General features: G+C 38.6%; 1 long non-coding RNA gene across 1 annotated transcript in view; it reads left to right on the top strand.

Annotated features, from left to right (window-relative positions):
* LOC310879860 overlaps window positions 1-25,509 on the top strand; it is a 56,370-nt gene that overhangs the window by 18,363 nt on the left and 12,498 nt on the right. Inside the window, exon 2 of the long non-coding RNA XR_014571187.1 lies at window positions 10,059-10,209. This is a non-coding gene — a long non-coding RNA (uncharacterized lncRNA). The remainder of the gene's footprint in view (window positions 1-10,058; window positions 10,210-25,509) is intronic.

Below are 25,509 nucleotides of genomic sequence, written 5' to 3'. Positions count from 1 at the left end.
AAGCTACACCCTTCTCCAATGGGAATTCTGCACCCATGAGTATGAAAATGGAATTGGCTTCGTGGATGTCACAGTGGAGCCTTTTGATTTGAGCCCCTCATGATGTTGAGGATCATCAAGGAGAGCTGACTCCATGGCTGGACCCTTTTTTGTGAACAGCTTCAGATGTGGAGAATCCAGACACGATAAAGCAATATTCTGGAGATGGGAAAGCAGAATGTGGAAATAACATTTTAGATGGGCAATACTCAAAATCTGCACCATGTACTTATAGCAAAATAGTATCCTGTTCTTTGGCCTCAAATTAATTTGAACTTATCCGTCAGCCCTTCCTAATTTTGTAGTTTGATCTTAACTTCAGTAGAAGTAGATATAAGGTCTTAACCAAGGACAATCAAAAAGGAAGCTCTGCTCAGATGCCAGCTGGCTAACAGCAAAGCAGGTCACTTTCCTCTCAGCTCTGGGTGGAAATAATTCTCTTCAGATGTGCTGCAGCAGTAACAGTCCTTGGCCTTTCTGTGCTGATGAGTAAAGGCCTGAAGAAACTTGACTGCAATATTTAAGTGGCTCTTCTAGGGCACTGACAATAGCAGAGAAACATGCTGGCAATCTGTTCTTGATCCTAGTTTAAGATGCATGTCTTCCTCAATAGCAGGTACAACAACTTAACCCTTCAAGGCCACAGAGATTAATATACAGTATAAATTTGATGGCTGTTTTCTTCAGAGTCATGATATGAAAGCTCAGGACTGTTGTGGTACAGATCAGATGAGCCTCTCCATGCTCTTCTTACAACTCCTCTTTCGCTTTTTAATGTTATTTGCTCAGTATTGTTACTGTTACTTCCTTCACTTACAAGTCTACTAGGCTCCAAGACAGCAGGTGCCTCTTCACCAATGTGGATTATGTTATTTCCTGCTTTTCCTTCCTGTGTTCTCTGCATTAGCCCTTAAATAAATTTCACTAAGTCTGTCAAACAAGATTTAGTATTTATGTAGACTCATTTCTTAACAGTTCATATTTCTTCCTAGTTTTGTGATCTCATCTCTTGTTTGGTTTTCTAGCATCCAGCCATCAACTGAAAGCAGGCTCACTTCATTTCTCCTTCTCTGCCTCTTTACTTTTCTTCTACAGCCCCTCTCTGAAAATGAATACCACTGTTACTAAGCCTTGTCTTTATGCTAGCAATTTCTTCCAAATGTGCAGTGGGACATCTTCCTACCCAGTAATCACCGTGTTTCAGTCTATAGTATAGAAAAAAGTTTTAGGAAACTGCTTACAGGACTCTTAAGCACATAAATGACACAAGCAGCTTTAATGTTTAAAATGTGGTATTTAGTTAAAATATAGTACCTGAAAAGGTAATTAAAATGATGTACAGTGGTTGGAACTGTTGGGAAATCGAGTGTACTTTATTCAAATTAGAGGCACAGGAACAAAAATATTGTCTGGACACCCTTTCTCTTTACAGCTATTTCCTGCATTACAGATAAGACAAACAAGGACAAGAAAATAATTTACTGTCTATATCCTGCTGAAGCTGCAGGTAATTTAACAAATGCAAAGGTGACTGCTCAGCAGCAAAACGGACATGCTTTTTGCCTGTGGCACAAGGCAAAAGATAGTTTTCATGTATATGCTGTCAGGTTAACAAAACTGGTTTTCTTAAATGTATTTTGGCATGGGGAATGGTTTGGAGTAAGGTAGTAAAAATAGCATCAGTGAGAATGCATGGACCAACCTCTTTGGGTGTTCCTCTTGTAATCCTGTTTCTTCACAGAATTCTTTCCCCAAGATGCTATCTACTTGAGGTAGCAGGAAAACAGAGTTGCCTAAAATTCTTGTAGTGATTTGACCTTCAAGAAGCAAAATCTCTCCATGTGTTCCTGCTGAGCTTCCAAAAATGCTGGAAAGCAAGCTTTGCTTATAAGTGTTTGTATTTGAAGGTGTCCTTAAAAAAACAATATGAAGCATGTGGGGTGTTCTACAGTGATAAAAACAAAAATGAGCTTAAAGCATAAGCATATTAGTGTGTATTAAAAGCATTATCTGTGTAATGGAGATAACGAAAAGCGATTGCTTTCTTATTGCCTGCTGTGTGTATGCAGTGGATCTGAGAGGGGGTTTCACTATCTGAGGATAACAGGAAAAGTATATGCTCTGGGTTCCAGCTGGGGGCTTCCGTGGCTAGATCAGCAGGCAGACTTCTAAGAGAACATACAGAAAAGACTGGTATCGACAGGATGAAGTATATGTTTGTGCAAGAATTTTCAATGGTCTGACAGCTTGAAAGCATATCCTCTCTTCCAGCTTTAGGAGAAAATAATGTGCTTTTGAGAGGTGGGTCATCCACACCACGTTAATCTGCTGTGTAACTGAACATGTCAGAATGAAAAGCACTGCTCTAAGTTCCAGCAAGGTGCTGTATAGTCTAAGACAGTAACTCCCAAATGCACTTGTTTTACTTGTAATTATCTAAGGAAAAATCCTTATACCCCATTTGGTCTGCAACCAATTATAAGAAGCAGGAAGCTTCTTCATGTAGAACTGATCCATCTTGAAGCCAAGACAAAAGCTCCCACTAGCATGGCATTATCAAGGGCAGGAACCAGGTTAGCTCCCATTAAAATCAATCAAACTTTAAAAAATAAAAATAAAAAAAATCTCATGCTAACTTTGTTTGTGAAACTCTATCTTGGTCAAGTGGCATAGTTTATGGTCATAAACAGATGTACAGAAAAATGGGCAGGAAAACAAACTGGGTCTATAGAACATGTCTAGAAAAAGTTTCAGGTCTGAAACCAGTGGGTGTTATGTGAAGTCTTCCAACAAAAAACAGTTGGATGCTGGAAGACCCTTCACTGCTGGAAGACAAGTCATGTCATTCTGTCTTAGAAGACCTCAGTAATGATAGGAAGCAGTGTTGCGTATTTTTTTTATGTGAACTGTGTAGCATCTTCGTTCCTGAAGGCCCTGAGAAACAAGATCCAACTTTGTAAGCTGTGCCTTGAGGAGAGGCCTAGATGTGACCGGGAGATGACCATGTGTGAACCGTTCCAGCTTATGTTAAACAGTTTTATACGATTTTGGAGTTTCATATTGAAAAAACATTAGTCCTTTTCCTTGTAAGGGGGTCAGTGTAGACTTCCTAGAGACAGATTTTCAACTATTCTCTAATGATTTAAAACTGTGGATTGTGCTTGCACGGAAAATACTGTAGTAGTCTTTTACAGAATATCCAGTTTGCAAGAATGCATGCTTATTTGCATACACAAATGTCTCACTTATAAGCATAGATTTAGAAGCAGCAGCTGAAAATGAAGTCTCCGCTGTCTTACTACAACATTGTTTTAAAAACCTTACAATATCTATATGACTCATGTCTTAGATGATATCATGTGATGTCTGGAAAATAGATTTTGAGGCAGAAGCAATATAATGGCGCTTTGCATTGATTCACATTTATTTAAAGAAGTATGCATAATATTAGCCTCCCACAAAAAAAACTTCATGAAATCAGAGTAGAAATAAAGGCAAAGGAAGCATGATAAAAGGGCTACAATCAGCATGTATCAGTTTAACCGGATGAACTCATGTTAATATTTCTCAAATGACAAATAAAAATTATATGGTTATGAAATCCCTTCCAAAGCTAATGGACAAAAACATATGGCAACCAAAGCCACAAACTCATCTTATTGACAATGTGAAGAAATGGAGGGAATAGTGTTGGTTACCTTCAAATCTTTCAAGTAATCTTTCAAGCAAACAGTTATATGATAAAAGTAATAGAAGCTGGTATGTATTAGGCCCTTGCATACAACTTGGTCTCCAGCCCCAAAACTGCAAGCACTGCTGCAGACAGGCTGGGAATGCCTCCCTCTGGCACCAGTGAACCTGGAGCTAAGATATTAGAACCCAATTGTAGAAGCTATTGAGTTTCTTTTCTGAGAGGCTAGGCAACTTCCGGTCCTGAGTTTGAAGTTGTTCAGAATTGGGCTTTGGGAATGCTTGCTACTATTTATGTTGAAGAATGAGTCATCCTATTTGCTTATTACTGTAATTGTCTATAAAGAAAAGTGATTACGGTCCTCTAGTTGACCTTACCTGCCTAAATACGTTCCATAATTTAGTGGTGTTGCTGGCTGAAGGCAATTTGGGTGCCGGTTTATCTGCTGCAGCCAGCTCACTACAGCCTTGTGTGACACAAATGAATGTTTAAGTTGCAGCACTTGCTTTCACATATAGTTCTTTCATCGATGATGACAAGAGTAAATTCCCCATCTACTGTCCCAGCTACATGTGATTCACACAGGCTGAAAAAGAACCATTCCTGTCCAAGTTCCTTGGAGGGTTTTTTAGGTAAATTGGTTGGTGGCGTCACTAAGTATGACTCACTGGGGGAAGCAGCTTCTGGCACAAAAAGTGCTTGGTGTCTGTGCTGCAGTGCTTGAATTAACAGCTCTGGTCATTAGCAATAGCCTGCTATCTTTTACAATTAAATTGCTTCCTAATGTCTGCTCATTTCAAAATAGTTTTTGAGGAAGAAAAGTCATAATGAAGGTTTAATGCTTGTGACAGTCAGTCTAAACTGGGTTATCTGTTTGCCAGCCACCTTGACACATACAAAATTGTGACGTTTTTTGAGTCTAGCTGTTTCAGCAAGGCTGCCATGTATGCATTTTGAAAGAGGGATGATATTAAGGCAATGAGACTAGCAACAGCTAATCACCTTTTAAGGTGCATTAATATTCTAATTTATTCTGACATCTAGGAATGCTTTCTCTTTAATTTACTTATGGAACTGCTAACTTTGTTTTTAAAACAAAGACTGCAGAAGACTTCAGTATCAAAGAAAAGGATTAATTCTATTACCCTGCTGTAAAGTGCAGGTTATGATCAGTTCTTGGGGGTGTGATCAGCAATAGGATTTTGCTGGAGTAAACCATCACATCATGGGTTTCCAATAATCCTTGCAGCTCTCAACCAGTCACTCCCACAGGTCTGAGTGTGCAGGTGATCTGCCTTGCAATAGTGAATGACTTACAAAGAAATAACTATTGAAAGCATATTTTGTGTTAGGCAAGAGGGAACTACCAGTTTTGACCAGTCTAAATACAAGAATTTCAAGCTAGAAATCTCTATCTTCATGTTGTCTTAAAAGCTACCAGGACAGTATGATTCACACATGTGCTCTTTTAAATAGCTTACAAGGACAAGCGTGGAGCCAGAGATTACCTAGTACAGACAGAGCAAGTATGTTTTCTGCCTGTCTGTCCATCATTTAATCTTGCACATACTCATTTGCCAGTGTGCAATTTATATCCATGTGTTACCTCGGAATTTGGTGTGCTGTCTGCTCTGCTGGCTCTAAGAAGGGAGGATGGGAAGATGCTATGATCTATTACAAACCCACATTCTGTTCTTATCTTGAGCAGTGACTTGCACAGTGTGACTGCCTTGTCCCAGCTCTCCGAGACTCCAGGTGTCCATAGTGCTTGTCAATGGCAAATCGTGCCATCAGCTGGCTTCTGAAATGCATTTAATATTTTCATTGAAAAATAAAGGATATAGCACTCAGCTTTTCATCTCTACTGTCATTTACAAGTGCACAGTGGGCAAAGCCAACTTTAATTCCTCTTTAAGAAAATGAGCAGGTGAAGAAAAGGCTGTGAGTCATACTGGGCTGCTTTAAAGACAGCACTAATAGTGGAGTGAAAGCATACATTGAGTATAGTTGAAAAATGACTCAAGCTGGCTTTCTCCTCAGTGAAATGCAATGGTTTTATTGGCAGGAATGAAGGCCTATGAATCAGCTGAGGCTGACGTGCTAAGAAAGTAGTGAAAAAGCCATAGAAAGGGATCTGGCTGTTAGGGCTTTCTGATGTTTTCCATTTGTAAGATGTGTTTTTCAGCTGCTTACAATATTTGCCTTAGTCTTAAGAAAATATTCTATCTGTGTAGCTAATTTCTTGTTTTTGTTTTAATTTTTTCAGGTACAAACATAGACAATGATTGGTTTGTTTAAGCAAAAGGTAACTGTGATGTCTTTGAAGTACTCCGATACCTCTGTACTTTGGAGCACAAACATAATGGAACAGGTGCTAGGGAGCATTGGAAGAGGACTCTGTGTACTGTGGGGGCAGAATAATGTTTTTGGCCACTATTTGTTTGATATTTTCAAATATCCTAGCTTTTGAATTAGTTAATTTGCACTGTGTGTATTATGATGCTGAAAGCTGGATGCATGCTTTAAATCTTTTATCTGCCAACGATTGAATTGCAGTAACACTTCAGGTTTTGGATTTGTTTTTTGTTCCTCTGGGGAATGACTAAAGGGTTACAACAGCGTCATCGTAGCAGATAGCTGTGCTGTGGGGGAGGAATGCCACCTCTTATCTGAAACTTAGGTGTCCAGGATATCTGAAATGGTAGAAAAGAGTAAATCAGTGCCTTAGGCAGTAGGAAGTCAAATTAGAAGCTGAAGTAGAGCTGTAGTAACCAGTATGGGAAAAGATGCGTCAGTGCTAACAAACCTTATTATGAGACAGAGAGGCACTTGTGGATCTTCCAGAAGTTACCATAGTAGGTTGCAGACCTGCTAAAACATACAGGAAAAGATGTACTATCAGCACTGGCAGAAAATAAAAATCTAGGTTTTCTTGGAGGCTCCTTTATATGGTATTCCCCTGTATTCCGTCCTATTAACCAGTGGCTATTTCCTTTTAATAGGATTACATTTAATCTATGCTCTTGTGTTAATGTTTGGTTACACATGACCAAGGCAAATAGAAAATAATTGGAATTGTAGACTGTTTTGAAAGAAATTATGCATTAGCTCATTAATGCATGCATGCTTTCTGGCAAGGTGCCAAAGCATATATAATTTATTTATTGCCTCCATTTCAAACAAAATTCCAGACTCATGCATTTACAGCCTGGGCAATATTTTCCTTCTTCCCCTGGATGTTCCTTAAATGCAATGTCCATTTTAGGCCCTGAGTAAAAAGAAATGCCAATCTGCTATGCTGTCACAATGGAGGTTTTTAAGGCTGACCACGGATGACTTGAGCATTGTCAAAGCATCTGCATCTTTTCTCATAATCTCCCCTGAGGTGGTAGCGTTAAGATACTGCTATATACAGGCCTTTCTCATGTGTTAATTCGACAACCTCTTCAGCATCACTAAGGAAACACTCTACATCTCCTTTTGAACAAAATTCTCTTGATTAGCGCTTTTTATAGATCTTGGCTATATTATATTTATTTGGACAGTGAAACATGTAAATGTGGATATAATTAAGAGTAAGTAATGCATGAATGATACCAGCTACAAAAAGTTGCCCAAAGGGTGTATATTTGTACCAAATACAGGAGAAGATGGAATGAGGGCCAGAAAAATCTGTTTCAGCTCAGGGTTTCTTAAACAGTAGCTGAGCAGGGTGCACTTATTCTAGTTACAGTAACAAAATAACATAAATGATGATCCTTGAATTTTTTCACATCAGAATAGATCCCACAGAAGCAGTGGCTAGCCTAGGGGAAATTCTGTGCTGCTCCCCCTCCCTGCCCCATTTCTTTTCCCATTTCTTGCCTTGGAACCTGCTGTATCAGATTGTATTTTTAATCTATTGTTACAGTGCTTTAACTTTCATAGAGTTTATGGAATACATGTATAGTTTTGACTCGGAATGTTTATGAACAACTAATGTAAAGCTAACAAATTTCAGTCAGCACCCACTTCAGTTTTAAGATGTGGTTGCCAATAAACTTGCGTCAAAAGTGATGTCAGTTGTCAGCTTTCTCATTTGATTTTCTAAGAGAAGAATTTGAGGATCCACATAAATTTTTGACTTAGGCTATACCCAGAACTAAATATTTTCCTTTGATTGAATTTGATGTTCTATCATTAAATTTCTCAGAAATAGATCTAACTAAGATCTATTGAGATTTCTGGTTTCTCGGCCAAATCCTGCCTTAAATCCATCTGGATACCAGCCTATTTCTTAGTGCCTTTTCTTTTGCCTCCTGATGTTTGTTTTTCTTATAAGTAAGTCTTTCTGTGTCCTGTACTGTTACTTGTAACAAGAATCAGTATTGTATCTTGTACATTAGCTGTCAGATACACTAGACTGTTTTGTAAGGCTCTCCTGTTACATTTTTAGCAGTGCTGTTCAAGATGTCCATTGTGGGCCAGCAAGCATAGCACAGCGATATATGTGCAAGACTTCACCATGGGTAGAGATCTCCTTTTTCCCCTATTTGGCCAGGGCGCAGTTCTCAGTGCATTCTGCGTAGTGTGAGCATAGTTTTCTCCTGCTAAGAATGTAATTTATTCTGTAAATAGTAATTTGAGGCTGGAAAGGTTTTGGTACGTGTCCTCTATATAATGAAGATATGACAAAATCTTTAAAAGGAAGATACATTTTCACCACAGAATATCTCCAAGAAGTCAAAACATTGGGATTTGTATGTTTCACTGTTTCCAGAGAAAAAGAATCTGAGTTACTAGGTGAGTTTAGTAAATAGGTGTCCTCAATTTTCAGGAGGGGAAAACTGAAGCAGAGTGCAGTTGCAGAGAAGAACTAAGACTGCAGTCTGCTTTTTTTTTTTTTTGCTCGGGCTACTTGTTCTTTGTTCCTGGATGTAGTTTATGCTTCCAGTAATTCATTTATTTTTTCATTTTTTTGATAATTAATTGTATTTAAATACTAAAATTTTCAAATTAAACACCTTCCCTCCCTCCATCGTGTCTGCATCCACCCTAGATATGTAATCCTTCAGAGGAGAAAAATAGGAAATCAAATGAATGTGTATTTTCACCCTTAAGCAAAACCTGGACCACAAGTGGGGGATTTGGACCAGAAATAGCAAGGACAATGTCTCTGAATACATCACTTTGGTGGACACTTAAATGTCCAACTGTATTGGAGGCAGTAATTTACTTTCAGACATGCCTGGTTTGTGTCAAGACAACACACAAGCCACAGCAAATTTGTAGAGCCAGAGTAGAATTATTAGTAACTTTGGCTTATCAAACACTAAAACAAAGTCAGCATTTATCTTGGGTTTAAAGTGAGGTTACAATAAGGTAATCATCAGTCTTTAAGGGCTAATCTATAAATGCAGATCAAATAAACACATCCATGTACTAAATCAGTACCCTGTGCTGATTTAGTATCTGCTTAGTATCTGCAGGCTCTCCAGAGTGGTTATATTTGTGATTACCTATCATCGTTTCTGGCTTTGTCTCTGTGGAAAATAAATTTATGAAGGAGTATAGAACAAGTAATTGTTTCCTTTCCTATCTGGTCTAGCTGTAGCTCTAATAGCTGTTATTTAAGCACTTGTGTTTTCTGTGTGCATCTGACTTGTAAACTGATTTATCTCTCTGGTCTTGTGAGATAATGGTGATGGGTATGGAGACACCAGAAGAACAGGCAGTGTGCTGCTGGGGGTCCTTTGACAGGCAGTGGGAGGACTCGGGCCATCCTGCTTTGCCTGGACCAACTTGTTGCCTTTGGTCCAGAGAGACAGGATTTTTTGGAACTTCTGGAGGCAGGATGAGCTGAATGCATCTCCCCTACTGAAAATTTTTGCAGAGGTGTGACTGATTGATCATGAAGTCAACTGTCTCTTTATTTTAGTAAGTTAAGTATTTGCCTCTCAAACTCTGCACTTCAGAAATATGAGCCAAGCTCATTGAAACCAGAGTAGCTAAGCACAGTGTGAGACCAAAGCAGAGAGCAGGGTCAAATTAGTTTATTTTGGGAGAGGGATATGGGTTTGTTCTTTGGAGTCTGGGATCTAACTAGCCAAACTGTATTCAAGAATCTGCCTAATTCAAAGCCAGCATTTTCTAGGTCACAGTTACAGTTGCATTACTTCTTTTTGAGCTTAGCCTTGTCCTTTTGTTTCCAAGTTTTCAGAGCCTGGCAACACATCTCCCACTGACAGTGTTAAGCCCCTTCAGATTCAATGTGTGTAAACTTACAAAGTGTGAAAATACAGTCTGCTAGTGTGCTCTCAACCATTGTGTTCTCTTGGTGCTTTTGTAGCCAGTGAGCTGAGCGCTGCTGCTTCCTGCTATCCAGATATGTTCATCATGTGAAAGGGAGAGAGCCCCTAAGTGAAGATGGCAGCCAGGAATGGCATCTGTATTCCATCTGAATGGAGTGACTAAAGCCTGGAAAGCCTCACGAAATACAGGTAACCCCCCCATTATTAGTCTTCTCAGAGTACAGACTCCTGAGAAAGCAAAACCATCAAAGTTGGGACTATTTTTTCTACAAGGTTTTTGGAGTTCAACTTGTGTCCCTCAAATATAATTTTACTATGTTCCTCTTGTTTCAGTATGGAGTATCTCTAGGGATCTTTGCGACGTAATAAGTTGTATTTGAGGACAAAGTCTTTCAGAAGGTTATATCAAACTCCTTATTTTTGTAATCTGAAAAATTGGATAAAAAATCTATTTGAACTTTTCACATTAAAAACAAATAATTTCAAGGCCTGATTCTGGATTAAAGTCTTCCGTTTTTGGATAGTTTGTATTAAAATTGGTATTTCTGGATAATGGCCAGCCTTATCTAAATCTGTATGAACTGACATATTGACTGAGAACTCAGGAGTACCTAGTTTGGAATATTGTGTTTTACCTTATGCCATTTTTGTCAAGAGCTAAAACGGCCTTGTAAGTGGCATGCAATGACTAAGAGCCTAATGTTTTGCTGACCTTATGAAAAGGATATTGTCACTTACATGGGTGTCTGCTTAAGAGTATTAGCACTTCCATTGATAACACTGAAAACCCCAAGTTTTACACTTTTATTGACGTCAGGAGAAAGGTAAGACTGGTTTACAAAGAAGTAAACCAATAAGGATGTACTGCATTATGCAATTACTAAAATATAATCTTTTTTCTTCATTGCCTTTATTTATTAGTGACTCATAGTCCTAGGACAAAATTCAATGCTTTAACAACTTCTATTGTTGTCTCTTAAACCTGAAGAAAAATGGATCCTGTATAGTTCATTTTACAGCCTGACTAAGCAGGTTTACTGCCAGGACAGGGAAGAGGTTAACCAAAGGGGGGTGCAAGACCAGATCTTGACAGCCCCATCCTTCTCCTAAGGGAGATAACTAGAAATAATTAGTGTTATTTTTACAAGGGCAATAACTTACTTGTTTACTTTTCCTGTAATGTCACTTGCCACCTAAATTACAGCCAAATTGCTTGATTAAAGTCAAGAGAAACTGAACACTCATTTCCAGGAGCATAAGGCTATATGTCAGGAAGGAAAAAAATTAATTCCAACTTTTAAAAAATGTTTGTCTCTCTTTCTCCTCTGTAGCTTTATATTGCATAGTGGTAAGCTTTTCCAAACAAAAAGAAGGAAATGCCTGTTTTTATGAAGTTAGCTGGAAACTAGGTTACAGTGAAATGAGTTTTCTTTAATTTTAATACTGTTTTGGCTCCATGGAAGAAATGGTAATGGTTGGCCACTAGACAACAGTAGATAAGGAATAGTAGATAGGAATATTGTTAATGCTGTTAATAAATAGCCTGCACTGGAGCTTTATCAATTTCTTATGCATCAGTATAGTAATAATCTATTCTATTAGTGTCTGATTTACCATTCCAGTAACTCTGCTTTAGTAGGGTAAGTTGTATGGAGCAGGGGTCTCTTGTCCTGTTGTACCTTTGCAGAGTACTAATATAATGTCCAGTCTGAGGAATAGAATCCTATGTGTTATGTTGCAAATAACTATTACTGTACTGGCACTGTGATAGAGGAGGGAAATACACGAGTAAATGAATTGCAGAAGAATTGATAAGGAAGGATTTGAGCAGAGTTTTCAGTTGCTTTTAGTCTGTGGTAATCTGCTATCCATTCACCCTCTTTATTGTTTTTTATAGGTCTTAATCTTAGAAAACTACAGGGAAAAGAATATAAAAAGTACTTTTTAGAATTTGCTTCTTGGATGTTCTTCATGAGATGTTAGATATAGTATATGTTTTCTAAATGCAGGACAGGTAGAAAAAATTCTTGGGCTTTAACTTCATAGCTGAAAATGAATGGGTCTTTATTGTAAAGTAATTTTGAGCTAAATAAGAGGTAAAAAAAAAATAGGTGAGTTCAACAGAGATATACCTAATACAGTGCCTTCCAGGTGAGGGCATAATGGTGACTTTTCACTAAGTCTAAAGTACCTTTTCATCACTGTTTTTGTCTCAGACTGGCTTGCGTATGTTGCCCTACAGTCAGGAAAAATAAAGTAATGAAAGCAAGGTTCAGAACTGTCATTAAGACATTTTCACAAACCCTGGTTACATTAGACATTCAGGAGAAAAGACTCAGATTTATGGGTCAGACTCAGAACTGGATTGCTTCTAAATAATTCGTATTAGATCTTACATTATAAAAAGATAAGAGTGCTCAATAAGATTAGTCCATAGACTGGTAAATATCTGGGAATATAATTTTGAGTTTGCCAGATTCCATTATATTAAGGCAATTCATACTAATGCCATTTACATTGTCATATGGTACCACAACAGAGGAAACCATAGCAAGAGCAAACTCTGAACAGAGATGAATGAATAAAAATGTAATTAAAAATAATGCTGAAGTTCCTATTCATCTTCCTTACATTTGTTGTTAGAAATAGTATTTTTATTTCTACAATATGTATTTGGAGCTTCCTGTGTTCTAGTATATATTAGTAGAATTAGCCTCATGTCTGAAGTCAAACCAGAAATAGTAATGTTTTTAGAGAAATACAGAATTACATTACAAAAATTAATAGTTACTCTATAGTTTCTTATGGAAATTACTATCTAGCCCAGTGGTTTTAATTTAGGTTAAATTTAGAATTTTAAATTTGAAGGTTTAAAATTGAACGTTAAAGTGATCAGTTTCTTCTAAAACTCTTGACCCACTGTGAATGATACTAACTAAAAATGGATGGCTTTGCAACCCCTAGTATAACTTAGAAGTTTTTATGTATCAACTGTTTCTGGGGGGATTCCACCTTCATTTGTAAATAGCTACTGGCTAAATGAAAGTCGTGACTTCAGTTTGTCATAGCCTCTTAATCAAAAACATTTTTAACTGATTGGTTCACAAGCTTCCAATGATTTCTTCCCTGGCTAAAATCATGTAGTACCTTGGCAGACAGATACTTACAGTACTGGTTTGTGGTTCATTTAGACTTCAGAAGATTTCATCTTCAGAAAAGTGAATCAACTTGAATATTACAGCTTATCTGTGGTAGTCGTAGTTGTTAGGTACCTACTTGTTTACATTCAGGACAAGTGGTCTATTCCACTTTGAAAAAGATTAGAAAAATCAGTAGCTCTTACTGTGCTTCTGGTTTCTATCTTGGAATGTTACTTTCAGCTATAGTAGCAGTGAAGAGATCGGTACAATCTACTGTAATTGTTATATTGTTTATATACAGTACCTAATACATTTTTCTCCAGTTTTTAGTTTAGAATTAGTGAATTTAATATTATTTTAGGAGCATTATTGTAACATCTAGAAAGCTTAAGTAGCCAAAGCCCTGTACTGCTGTGAACTTCATAAATATATACAGTATCCATGTCTTAGTAATCCTAGAAAAACAAGTTAGGATAAATTAACCATGTGAATTCAAGAAAAAAAAGCAGAGTAGGGAGAGGAGGAAGAGAACACGTGTTTTTGCATAGGACTCATGTTCTGTACCTGAAATTAACAAATCCGCTGTGCAATACATCCACCTCTCCTCACAGTATTTATGGAAGTGTGATTAGATTTCAAAACAGTGAGCTAATCTTTATGACAAAGTATCAGACTAGAATTAGCCTGATTCTGCTCCTAGTGAAGTTAGTGAAAATTTTATCACTGAGTGTAGTGGGAACAAAGTTATGTCTACCCTTAACCTTTGTCATAGCTGTCTACATATGGAAGTGATTATGCTACAGAGTAACTAAACATTATTTGATACTCCAGGGTGCAATTCTCTAAGATGTCAGCACTCCTTTGACAGCTAGCTATTAGAGTAAAGTTTCCAAGTCTGGTGTGTTAATCTGTCCCCTCTGAGATCAAGCATTCCACCTTCTATAATAATGACAACATCTTAACGGGCCAGATAGTTATCAAGGATTCTTGGAATCACTTCTGTTTTGTGCTGTTTATCTCACTCTTAAGCCCTCACATGGTATTTTAAAAAACAAATATCGAGCTTGCAAGAAAAAGGTGTCCATCTTATTGAAGCTGGGCTCAGTTCATCAAAGCATTTTGCTATCCTAAGCAAGTCACATCCTCAAAAATAATTTTGTGGTAAGGAAAGAAGACCTTGTCAAATGTGGAAAAATGGAAAATGGGGAAGATAGCTCTGACATGCTATAAAAGCTTATGGAGCCACTTGGTATTTTGAAGAGTTCCTACAGGTGTGTAGACACACCAAGTTAGTATGTCCAATGCTTGTGTTATTACAAATCCTTTGATATCTGGTACTTTGATTATGACTTCACCCATTGCTTTATAACTATATTTTATCCTGGAGGTAGGGTAGAAATTTGACTTGATTAAAACAGATGTTTTAAAAAGAAAGCAGTGCTTTCTCTCTGGCACAATTTGTGTGTGAATGTGTCTGTGTGCATGTGGTATTTAGAATAACGTTATTAGCTGTGAGCTTTCATTCTGTTTTTTACCATCTTGGGTTGGTTAGCCATTCTGTGACTGAGTGACAGTGAACAAACTATACAAATAGGTTCCTGACTGTTGTTCAAATGTAGCTTCATGCAGGAGCAGGTAAGTGTTCATGCATACCTACATAGATGGCTCTCACACATCAAAGCAGCAAAAATGTGTTGCTAGCCAATATATATTTATTCCAATAAAAGCTTGAAGGCACAAAACTATGCGTATGAGTATCTGCATTCAATCACACATGCACAGATCAGGCCTATGTACAATCATTAACAGGTAAGACACCTACCCATGCATTGGCCAAAAGAGGTGTTATCTCAACTCATGAAAATATTGACTTGTTATTTATAACTGATAAGTACCTTTATTTGTGATGCCATGTTTTTCCTTGTTTGAGTATTAAACTACGTGGGTCTAGGCTTTCTTCACGTGTAAAACGATGGAAGAAAAGAGTATGGTTGTAATGGTAACCACTTAGTGTGTAATACTACTGACGGTCTCTGCAACTATAGAATGCTGTAGAGCCACTGATCTATTATCATAAGCAAAGTGCTGTTGTCAGGGGCAGGAATTTAGTAACAATAGAGTCAAGGTCGCCTTTGTGAGAAGGTTAGAGAGTTGTTTATATCAACAACATTTATGAAAACATAACAAGAGCTGCTGAGACCTGGCAACAAAACACAAGTGAGCTTCCAAGGCTTCTTGGCAAAGTAAATATTTGATGTAGAAGTAGAAATTCTTTAACAGGACACTGTTCTGCCTGCCATGGGGTCTGTGATCTTATTTGACAAGAGATAATCTCCTTTAAGCATTCAAGATCTGATGACAAGGGAAGTCAGGATAATCATTTAAGTGATCTGTCTGATAAGTGGGGTTCTACAGCAGTCTTTAAAATGATCTGTATTGTGAAGCAATGCTTCACAGCACTGGCCTACAATCCAGAATCCTGCAATGTTATCAGTCCAGTTTTTTTGCCAATATGAAATGAAAACTATTTGATACCTGAGGCTTCTGCTTCAGAATCCCAAAAATAGCTTTAGAAGCAATTCAAGTAATCCAGTATTTAATACCTTTTAGTGTCTTTTTCACAGCTGAACCCAAAGCTTTTTCTTAAAGGTTTTGTTACTTCAAGAATGATCATGCCTCTCCAAGATAAGAATCTATGAATCTTTCAAATGCGCCTGCAAGTACTATGCAAAAAACTTTAATTCTCACTGAAGTAAGGATTGCACAGCTGAGTTCTAAGTAAATTATTGCCCTTGCTCACAGCTAGGGTTGACTCATAATTTTACAGCCCAGGTTATTGCGTAAGAACAGTTTTCATGTTCAGCTGTATTTTCCGTGAGTGCTACCTGATAAAACTCCTGGGTGAATACTGGCAAGTTGTAATTCTCATCTGTCACTGTTATCAGGCATGTAAGTGGGTCACTGTACAGTGGTCCATCACTGTTCCTGGCAAAAAAATGAATCTCATGCTGCTACAATTCAAATTAATGAAAAGAAATAATGTGGTAAGGGTTCATTTATACACACATTAAAATTTGGCGTTAATATTCTTCATATAAAAACTACCATCATCTGCAGTGCAGGTGTAGCAATCAACTCCTTTTTAAGACTAAAAAAAGAAATTAATGTTGTGTAGGACTCAACAGGACTAGGATTGTCAAAGTTCTGTGGGCTGCACAGTCTATTTGTAGCTTGTTACTTAATTGTTTTCAATACCTTCTTATTGATTATACACTGCTTAGTATTTTATCAGAACTAATAAACACAAGGAGGGGGAAATCTGTCAGTGGACTGCTACTGAGTCAAACTTCCTCCTTTTCTCCTTCTGACTGCCCTCAGCTAGAGTGACTGATAAAAAAATGAACTCATCTACTACTCTATGCTGCATGTGGACTGTGCTGGTAGATTCTCCAAACTTTTGAACTGCCAGCAACTTTTGAACTGCCAGCCTGTCTAGTTTGGAAATGCAACATCTCCAAAATGCACTAAGTCTTCAGTTTTATCCAAAATCTGAGAATTTCTTCCATGAGCTGGACTACAAAGACAGCTAAAATTACTTTATAAACTTCTCTGACAAGTATTGATCATCTTTCAAAGGACTGATTTTAAATAGGATCTTATTTCTATAGAGATCTTCAAACTAGACTTTACTGTGTGCACTATTCTTAGCTTTATATATTCCAGACAGAAACCTAAAGCCTCAATGTAAAATGTGTATCACTGACAAAGTAGACTTCAGAATCCCAGATGGCAGCTTGCAGGCTTTCCTGATATATGGAAGTCCCAGGGCTCTTACTATAAATATCTAAGACCATATGTTCCTACATCACTGAAACATCAGCAAACTGTTCCATCTGCTTCAAAAACTGGGACAGTCACATCATAGTAAGGACATCTTAAAAAATCCAAGGCAAGTAGTGCAGACAATAAAAACCTGTACTGTAAGTCTACCCAGCTTAGTATTGCTTAGTATTCTTTATTAATAATGCCTGTTATGGGCGGGTGGATTGTGGGCTCAATTTCATGAGGGCGTGAAAGGGTATTTAAAGCACAGTTTTACTTAGTATCAGTGCTGCTGCTAGGCCTTCCTTGCTGTAGGTGTGTCCAAACTGCTTCTGTACTCACTGTTATTACTGAGGGCCCTGGGCAGCATCTTCGACCCATAATCTTTCTGTTCTGGGCCAGAGGCTTGGGTTTTCATTCAGACTGTTTTCAGGTAAATTACTATTCTTTGGTATTTGGGGGGAACTTAGGACTAATCACATAGTTTTACTATCATGAGATCATGAGATTTGGTCCCACGGGAACAACTCAGGAAGAGGTATATAGAGGAATGTAGTACTGATATAAAAATCTAAACAGTAAATGCTTCAGGTCGTATGAGAATTGAAGTCTGGTTTAGTCTTAACAGAGAATTTACTTTTTGTTGAGGGTCATATTTTCTTAATCCAGTACAGTCTTTCTGACTTGTGTAGGACTGCGTTTATGCTACTGATATCAGGAGCTTATTCCTCAAGGGATGATTTAACAGATGAGGCACTGAACAGAGTATGATTCCTAATGTTAGTCACAGGCTGCTTGTATGAATTTGAGCACATCCCTTTATCTAGTGTATGTCTTCCACTTAAGAGGCAATAGTATTTTTCCAGTGCCTGGAAATGCTGAAGACACTATCCATTAAGAGTGGCAAGGCGTCATGCAAGGGCATAAATCTTAGTGTTGTGAAACAAAGTGATTAGCAGGCAAAAGATTCTGTTTCTCTAGCATTATCTTTAAGAATCCTATTTTCCACAAATGTAAAACTTTATTAACATGTTAACAAAATCTGTGTACTCAAATACACTAGCTGAAAAATACAGTAGCTAAAATACAATACTAGCTCAAATACACTAGCTGAAAAAGCCATACTGTAAGTTCAGACTGATTGTTTGCTATATTTACACTTACCTCTGCCTGACTTTTTCTATCTTCACTTCTGCATAAATGTTTCTGGTTGGATCAGCTGAAGAAAGGCCCTTGGGGGAGCGCCCCTTCACAGAGTAATGGACCCCTCTGCTTTGCCGCTCAACCTGGAATCATGGGTGAAACATTAATGTGAATAAAAAGATTCCCAGTTTCAAAGAAAATATGAAAAGTAATAAAATGGTTCAGTCTTAAGGACAAAGGGTCACTGAAATACTATTAAATTTCTGCTGGCAGCCACAGAAGATTAACACTGAGAATGAGTAGGCATAAAAATGGAACTGCCCTGTAGAAATCATCTACTTGGAGAACTATCCAAGCACTTAGAGTGGAGAGCATGAAGTTTTTGTGCTATCATACATCTCCTTACTGGAGCGTGAATGGAAGTTTTTCCGCTGGTGGGCAGAGCCAAGACTTTTTCTTACCAAAAGAATTTAATCCTATTTAACAATTATTTTTAGAAAGACAACAGGCCTCAGGATGCAATGGGAGAAGACAACGTCGCTTTTGGATCTAGTTGCAATATGTGTCTGCTTTTAAAGCAGCTGTGGTTGAAGACCATGCTTTGCCTTAAGAGGCTTTTTAATTTATATTATCAAAAAAGTTGAGATATGGTCTGCTAGTTGATTCCCAGACACCTTCTACAAGAAATGCTGGGTTGGAGTTTCAGTTCTGCGAGTCTCATTCTGTGTCAGTAGGCAGACTATTGATGACTCTAGAGAAAAGCAGTTTCTATCAAGTTTGACTGAATTTATGGAAGAACATGTAAATACGCAGCGATCACCAACCTCTGCCTCATTTATTGTAAATTATGCTTGCCTCCTGCAATGTTGCAGCCCTTGCATAAGTAATTTTCTCCATCTGTTTTGAGATCCTTTGAATATATAGTTATATTATTCAGACTACTGATGAGGTATTGCAAGCCTCCACAATTCCATAAACAGCAGCGTTTTATATCAAATTCAAAAGGGTAAAAATGGAATTGAAATAATGAATTTCTAGGATTTTAGGACATTTTCTTGTTGAACTGTTTAACTTCTCTATCACAAGCTAAAGCAAAATCAAATCAGTGAAAGCTTTGCCTGACATCCTTTGGCAGACTGAAAGTTAACTCATTTTGAGTTTGATTTAAATAAGAAATTGGATTGCCAGAGCTAAAAATATTTCTGCAATACTGTACTGTCAAAAAGCAATAAACACTTATGCCAGATAGTCTAAGGAAGAATGGACAGCAAGCTCTGAGAATATTATAACTGATTTTTGCTGTAACCATGGAAATGTAGCTACAAACACTTGTGTTTAGACTGTACAGTCCTCATGATATACAGCTTGTCAGTTGTTTTTACAAGACAAACCCTTTCGACTCCGTGGGTGCAGAACAGTTCCTAACAAGGAGAAAGTGGAAGGTGACTGTTACAAATGGGATGTGTGCGGTGCTTCATCACTTCTCAAAATAACAAGGCAAAGCCATTATGGAGACCTCATTCTAATTTAAACATCCGTGTGTTTATTCTAGCATTAATGTGTTTCTTGGGTGACTTTGTTTAGATTTTGTGCCTCTTAACCCATATGACTGTATTCACAAAGTATGTGGATAGTCATGTGATTTGGTTCCCTCACTCTCTCTGCTATGAGGAAAGGACTGTGCAATCTGTAATCCATGTTTAAAATAAGATTGTTATTTTAAGCAACCTTTTCCTACCCCATCTTCAGATGCCTGAGGGATTCCCTTTAGCGTTCCAATAAACAGGACAACAGCAGACTTTACTGTGCATTAAGCCGCCCTGTGTTTCTCTTACTCCTCAAACAATACAAGCTGAGCAATTAGAATTGGAGTAAGAAGCTGGGAAACTGCAGCACTGATTTCAGGTACTCCTGAAAATGTAGGGGTAAAAACTTAAAAGCATGCTGTGGAGATTCTCCTTTCAGGGAGAAAAAAACAAGACCATTAGTCCAAAATACAAGCATGTAAATGATCTCAAATACCTTCATGGAAATGGAATATTTTCATCAGTTGTCACTTGAAGGTCATATAGCCATCACAGTATCACAGATTTCTAGGTTGGAAGAGACCTCAAGATCATCGAGTCCAACCTTCGACCTAACACTAAGTACTCCACTAAACCATATCGCTAAGCTCTACATCTAAACGTCTTTTAAAGACCTCCAGGGATGGTGACTCCACCACCTCCCTGGGCAGCCCGTTCCAATGCTTAATAACCCTTTCGGTAAAGAAGTACTTGCTAACATCCAACCCAAAACTCCCCTGTCGCAACTTTCGCCCATTCCCCCTCGTCCTGTCACCAGGCACGTAGGAGAACAGACCAACCCCCACCTCTTTACAGCCTCCTTTAAGGTAACTGTAGAGAGCGATAAGGTCGCCCCTGAGCCTCCTCTTCTCCAGGCTGAACAAGCCCAGCTCCCTCAGCCGCTCCTCGTAAGACTTGTTCTCCAGACCCCTCACCAGCTTGGTCGCCCTTCTCTGGACTCGCTCGAGCACGTCCATGTCCTTCCTGTAGCGAGGGGCCCAAAACTGAACACAGTACTCGAGGTGCGGCCTCACCAGAGCCGAGTACAGGGGCACAATCACTTCCCTAGACCTGCTGGCCACACTGCTTCTTATACAGGCCAGGATGCTGTTGGCCTTCTTGGCCACCTGGGCACACTGCTGGCTCATATTCAGCCAACTATCAACCAATATTCCCAGGTCCTTCTCGGCCAGGCAGCTTTCCAGCCACTCATCTCCCAGCCTGTAGCTCTGCTTGGGGTTGTTGCGCCCCAGGTGCAGGACCCGGCACTTGGCCTTGTTGAACTTCATACAGTTGACCTCAGCCCATCGCTCCAGCCTATCCAGATCCTCCTGCAGAGCCTTCCTGCCCTCGAGCAGATCGACACACGCACTTAGCTTGGTGTCATCTGCAAACTTACTGAGGGTGCCATGATCCATTACCTGGTCTAAAACAGAAAACAAAGCCTGGCCTATGGCCATATGCATTTCCATTTTATTTTCCAACATGCAGCACGCAGCAAATCTGCTTCTTCATAATGAACCTATGCAGACTGCAGCATTTCTGCAAATGGACAATAGGAGGCCAGATTTAATGGGATTATTCATATACCTATTAATCACAGGTTTGTAGGATCAAAGCCTGTGTTCCTAATCCAAATTAATTATCCAGAGTAGATTTAAGATTACAGGAGAATCTCATCTCTGCTGAGTTGAATGATCTGAGTTGAATGATTTTCAAAATCAAGATTTCTTGACTTACCTTGGAAATAATTTGAGGCTAACTTGCATTCAGTAGTTCTGGAAGGAAAATGGCACCTGGAGCTACCTGGCTGTTTTCCACCATTGCAATTTCCACTGTTGCTAAGGCACAATATCCTAGAGACAGATTCCCCGGTCTTTGACTTGCACAATTAGATGATAATTGCTGACCTGGGATGTGTCTGGCACGGAGCTGCCTACAAATAAGAGAAACTTATTGAAGATATAATTCTTTTGCAAAAGCATGACAGCTGGTCTAGGGATGTGAAATTAAGCTCCCCTCTTTGTTAATTGCTGCTAAATAATTAGAGCAGCTACCTTGCTACAGGGAGATCTGTGTTCTTGATTTTGTGTATTTTCTATTTATACTAATGGTTCAATTCAGTTTCATTACTGCCAGTGATAGCAAGGTGGCTAACACAATAGCTCTGCTGATCCTGCTAGAAGGAAAGAGTACTAAGAAGCTGAAGTACTGCTGGGACAGTCCTGTACCGTACTTCCATGATACTTGTCTTTTAGAGTCTTGTAATGACTGTACTAAATGCTTGCTGCTGATAGTCCTGAGCTCCTGGCTGACAAATATTCACTTTAAGGTGAGTGCAGCAGCTGCTGCTGGAAGGGAACCATTGCCCGGAAAAGATCTTCAAGCAGCCCTGAATAAGTAGTGCCAAGAGAGGAGAGCTGCTTTGCTGGGGGACAGATGACAGTAGGCAAATAAGAACCACTTAAATATTATACTGGTTTTGTTCCTGATAATGCTGTGACCTGTGTTCAGGATCACTCACCTGAGGTGACGTTTCTTCTTATGACAATATGACTGTGCAGCATATGAAGTGAGATGCTCTTTTGTGCCATTGCAGGTCGTTGTGGGGAAGAGCTTTCAAAAGTTGGATTTAGGAAAGCCAGTCTTTGCATTTCCAATGGGGTGCTATTCAGAAAAGCTAACATACCTACATCAGCTCCTATATCCTCAAGCACCAAGCATCCTTAGCTGACTGGCATGCTAATGTGTTGTGTTGCTAACTTTAAGGCTGCGTAGAGATGATGTCAAGCTGACTCACGATGACAGTGTTTCCTTGGTGAGGACAGTCTCAAACCCCCAAGAACTCCAGCAGTTTGTCACTGAATTGCAGGCCTAACTCAGCCATGTAGCAGACCTCAGCCTGCACATCACTCTACCTGGCTTCTCTGTGATCAGATGGCAGCTGTTCCCAAACCACTGCATATAGACCTATCCTCTAATTCCAAGGCTTAGCTGGGTTACTTCCCTGCTTCCTCCGTACAACTAATCTCATTGACTGGAATTGCAGCAGTGTCAGGAGTGGGAAGGATTGTAGAGCTTAAGCTTGCATTAAGGGAGTCTGGTTGGGAGGATGCAGATTTATCTTTGAGTGTTCTTCCCTCCTACAGTTCTATTGAGGTGGTGATGCAGCTTTCTGTACCCATCCTGCAGTGACTAATACCTGAAAGTCATAGAAATTGCTTTGAATTCTTGAATGAAGGAAGATGTGTTCTTTTGATACGAAAAGGGAGGCAGAGGATGTTTTTGCTTTTATATCCGAGGCTGAGATTTATATCAGGTTGCCGTGTCAGTACAAAAATAATAGCAACCAGGAGGGGGAAGGTGGGAAAGCCTGATATTTTTCAATCTGTTTACCAAAAACAGTTATATGGGTAATGCTTCACCATTGATCTGTTCATGGAACAAAGGAAATCGGATGAATGACAACTGTACTTCAGATATTTAGGGAGCGATATTAGCCTAGAAGGCTTGAAAAAAATCTGATTGCACCCGAACCTTCATTTTGGGGGTTTATTGCTTAATTTGACATGCATAGTTAGTGATAGCTTAGTTAAAATAGTTTCCATATAACCTAAGAAATGAGCTGTGCAGATTGAGCACTGTTACTGTTGCTCTGACCTCAGCCTTTTTTTAAACATAGACAAGGACTTTAACTAATGGCCACTGACTATTTTTCCAGGGGAAAAACGCTTACTACTATCTCAGCCTGGGGTGTGCTTTTAAGTACAATTTCCATTATGGTGGCCAGATTTACATGGCATTTGGAAATGTTGGAATAAAAGTAAAAAATACATTGAGGAGCAGTTTACAGACTTAAGGTTTTCATTTTGTAATTAAGTGTTTTCTGTTACTGCACAAACAATACGGAGAAGTGATCAGGAATGCACTTTGGTGTGCATTTGTAACATAATGCAATGGCATACATTGAAGCAAAGCAGCGTCGCCTGCTTTGGCTTCTTAAAATGGGACAGTTCTTACCCTTCCCATTTCATTCCTTTATTGCTTTTGAGTTGCCATGCTCTATCATTGTATATCCAGGAAACTCTTCTCTGTATAGAATATTATTTGCAAAATATCTAATGCAAGAGAATCTACTGCAGAGCCAGGCCATTGAAGATTTAGTCAAGACATTGTTCAGTTGATACAGTGTGTGATTAAAAACTTAGGCTAGATTATGTTTTGGGGGAGCAGCTATTTAGCCTTTGTAGTTTGTCTTTTGCAACGTTATTCTTTCTTTCTTTCTTTTTTTTTTTTTTTGTATTTTTAATGAAGGTATTTTTTTCAGAGTCTTTTGCTTCCTTTCCTTTCCCCCATTTTCCTGCTGATTCAAAATAATAAGCACAGCTTGTGCCATAATTCAAGTTATGGGTTTTAAAAAAAATTAAGATGACTTATTTAATTCCCTGTCCATTTTTGATTTCTTTCAGTGGCAGTTTCCTAAGTTTTCTGTGTTGTGTTAGCATAGACTTGGTCTTTCGAGAATCTGTCATACAGTACACAGTGACTCCAGGCACACAAAATGAACTTCAAGAAGACCTTTCACTACACTACAAAAAACTTAATCCATCCTGTCGTTATTGGTGATGCGTCACGTGGGTGTACACAAAGCATCAGGCAATGTTTTTTGAGGATAACAGTTTGCAAGTTCTCAGCTCTGTAATCTGCAGATTCTGAAAACAAGTGTTATAAAATGAAACTTTGCATATTGAATTTTATTGAAAGAAGTGAAGATAGAAGTCATCAGGAGTGAAGACTCAATATCATCTGGTGGTAGGTGCATTGGGATACAATCTGGTAGAAAGCTTTCTGCCTAAAGTTGCAGAAAATCTCAACATTGCTGAAATCTTTGAGATGCCGCTCAGAGTGAGTAATGGCAAGGTATTACACTTAATCAGCAAATTAATTTGGGTAACTTAATCAGAACTCAAAGCCTGATGGGAAAACCTTCCATCAGATATTGTTAGAGGGCCATTTGTCTTATAAAAACAAGGAGTTCTGTGTTGATATAGCTCTTGTTTCTCTATTATGCAAGATTTTGGTTATTCGGAGTTTTATCACGGGAGTGGTGTAGGGTGTTCAGGACTTTCTTGTGGTAGCAGCACCTAGGCAACTAATCCATAGCTTTAACAGAGATGGTACATCCTTCAGCATTTCAAAAAATTAGTTCACATGCCCGCTTGAGAACGTGCACTCAAAATAGGTAACTGGTGTGTTTCCTAAGCCTTAAGGTCTTAATTATTCAAATACTCCAAGATAAAACCCAACAGAAAACAAGGCAGAACTACACAGCAGTATTTTACCTTCTGCAGATAAAGAAGCACACTGTCACTGAATATATCTAGAACATGCTCTGAAGGTTGGCTTGTACTCTGTATGATGTGAGGATTTTATACTGGAACATGGTATTTAGTTCAGAAGGGTCATCTAGCCAGTGGGTAGGAGGAAGAAGGATAATCTGGGTTTAAAGAGAGGAAACGGTATTTGGTACTGAAATTTATCTAAAAGACCGTGGAGTTCAACATGACAAATGCTTTTTATAGACAGATTTATCTTCCTAGTGAACACGTGTCTATCTTGAAAACATTTAATGTCCTATTTACAGACACTTCATGAGAGTTTTTTCAGGTAAAGAAGAAACGGTAGTGTATACTGTCTCATCGTTACTTTGTTCAGTCTGGTTCTATATTCACTGCCTGTCCAGTAACTTCTTTTCTTGAAGTTATGGCCCGTAAGTTTTTAAGTCTCAGGGCTGCCTTAGGTACCTACTGTAAATGAGA

The sequence above is a fragment of the Anser anser genome (genome assembly GCF_964211835.1).
Source record: "Anser anser genome assembly, chromosome: 11".
Classification (NCBI taxonomy): Eukaryota; Metazoa; Chordata; class Aves; order Anseriformes; family Anatidae; genus Anser; species Anser anser.
This window is presented reverse-complemented; position numbering and strand designations above follow the sequence as displayed.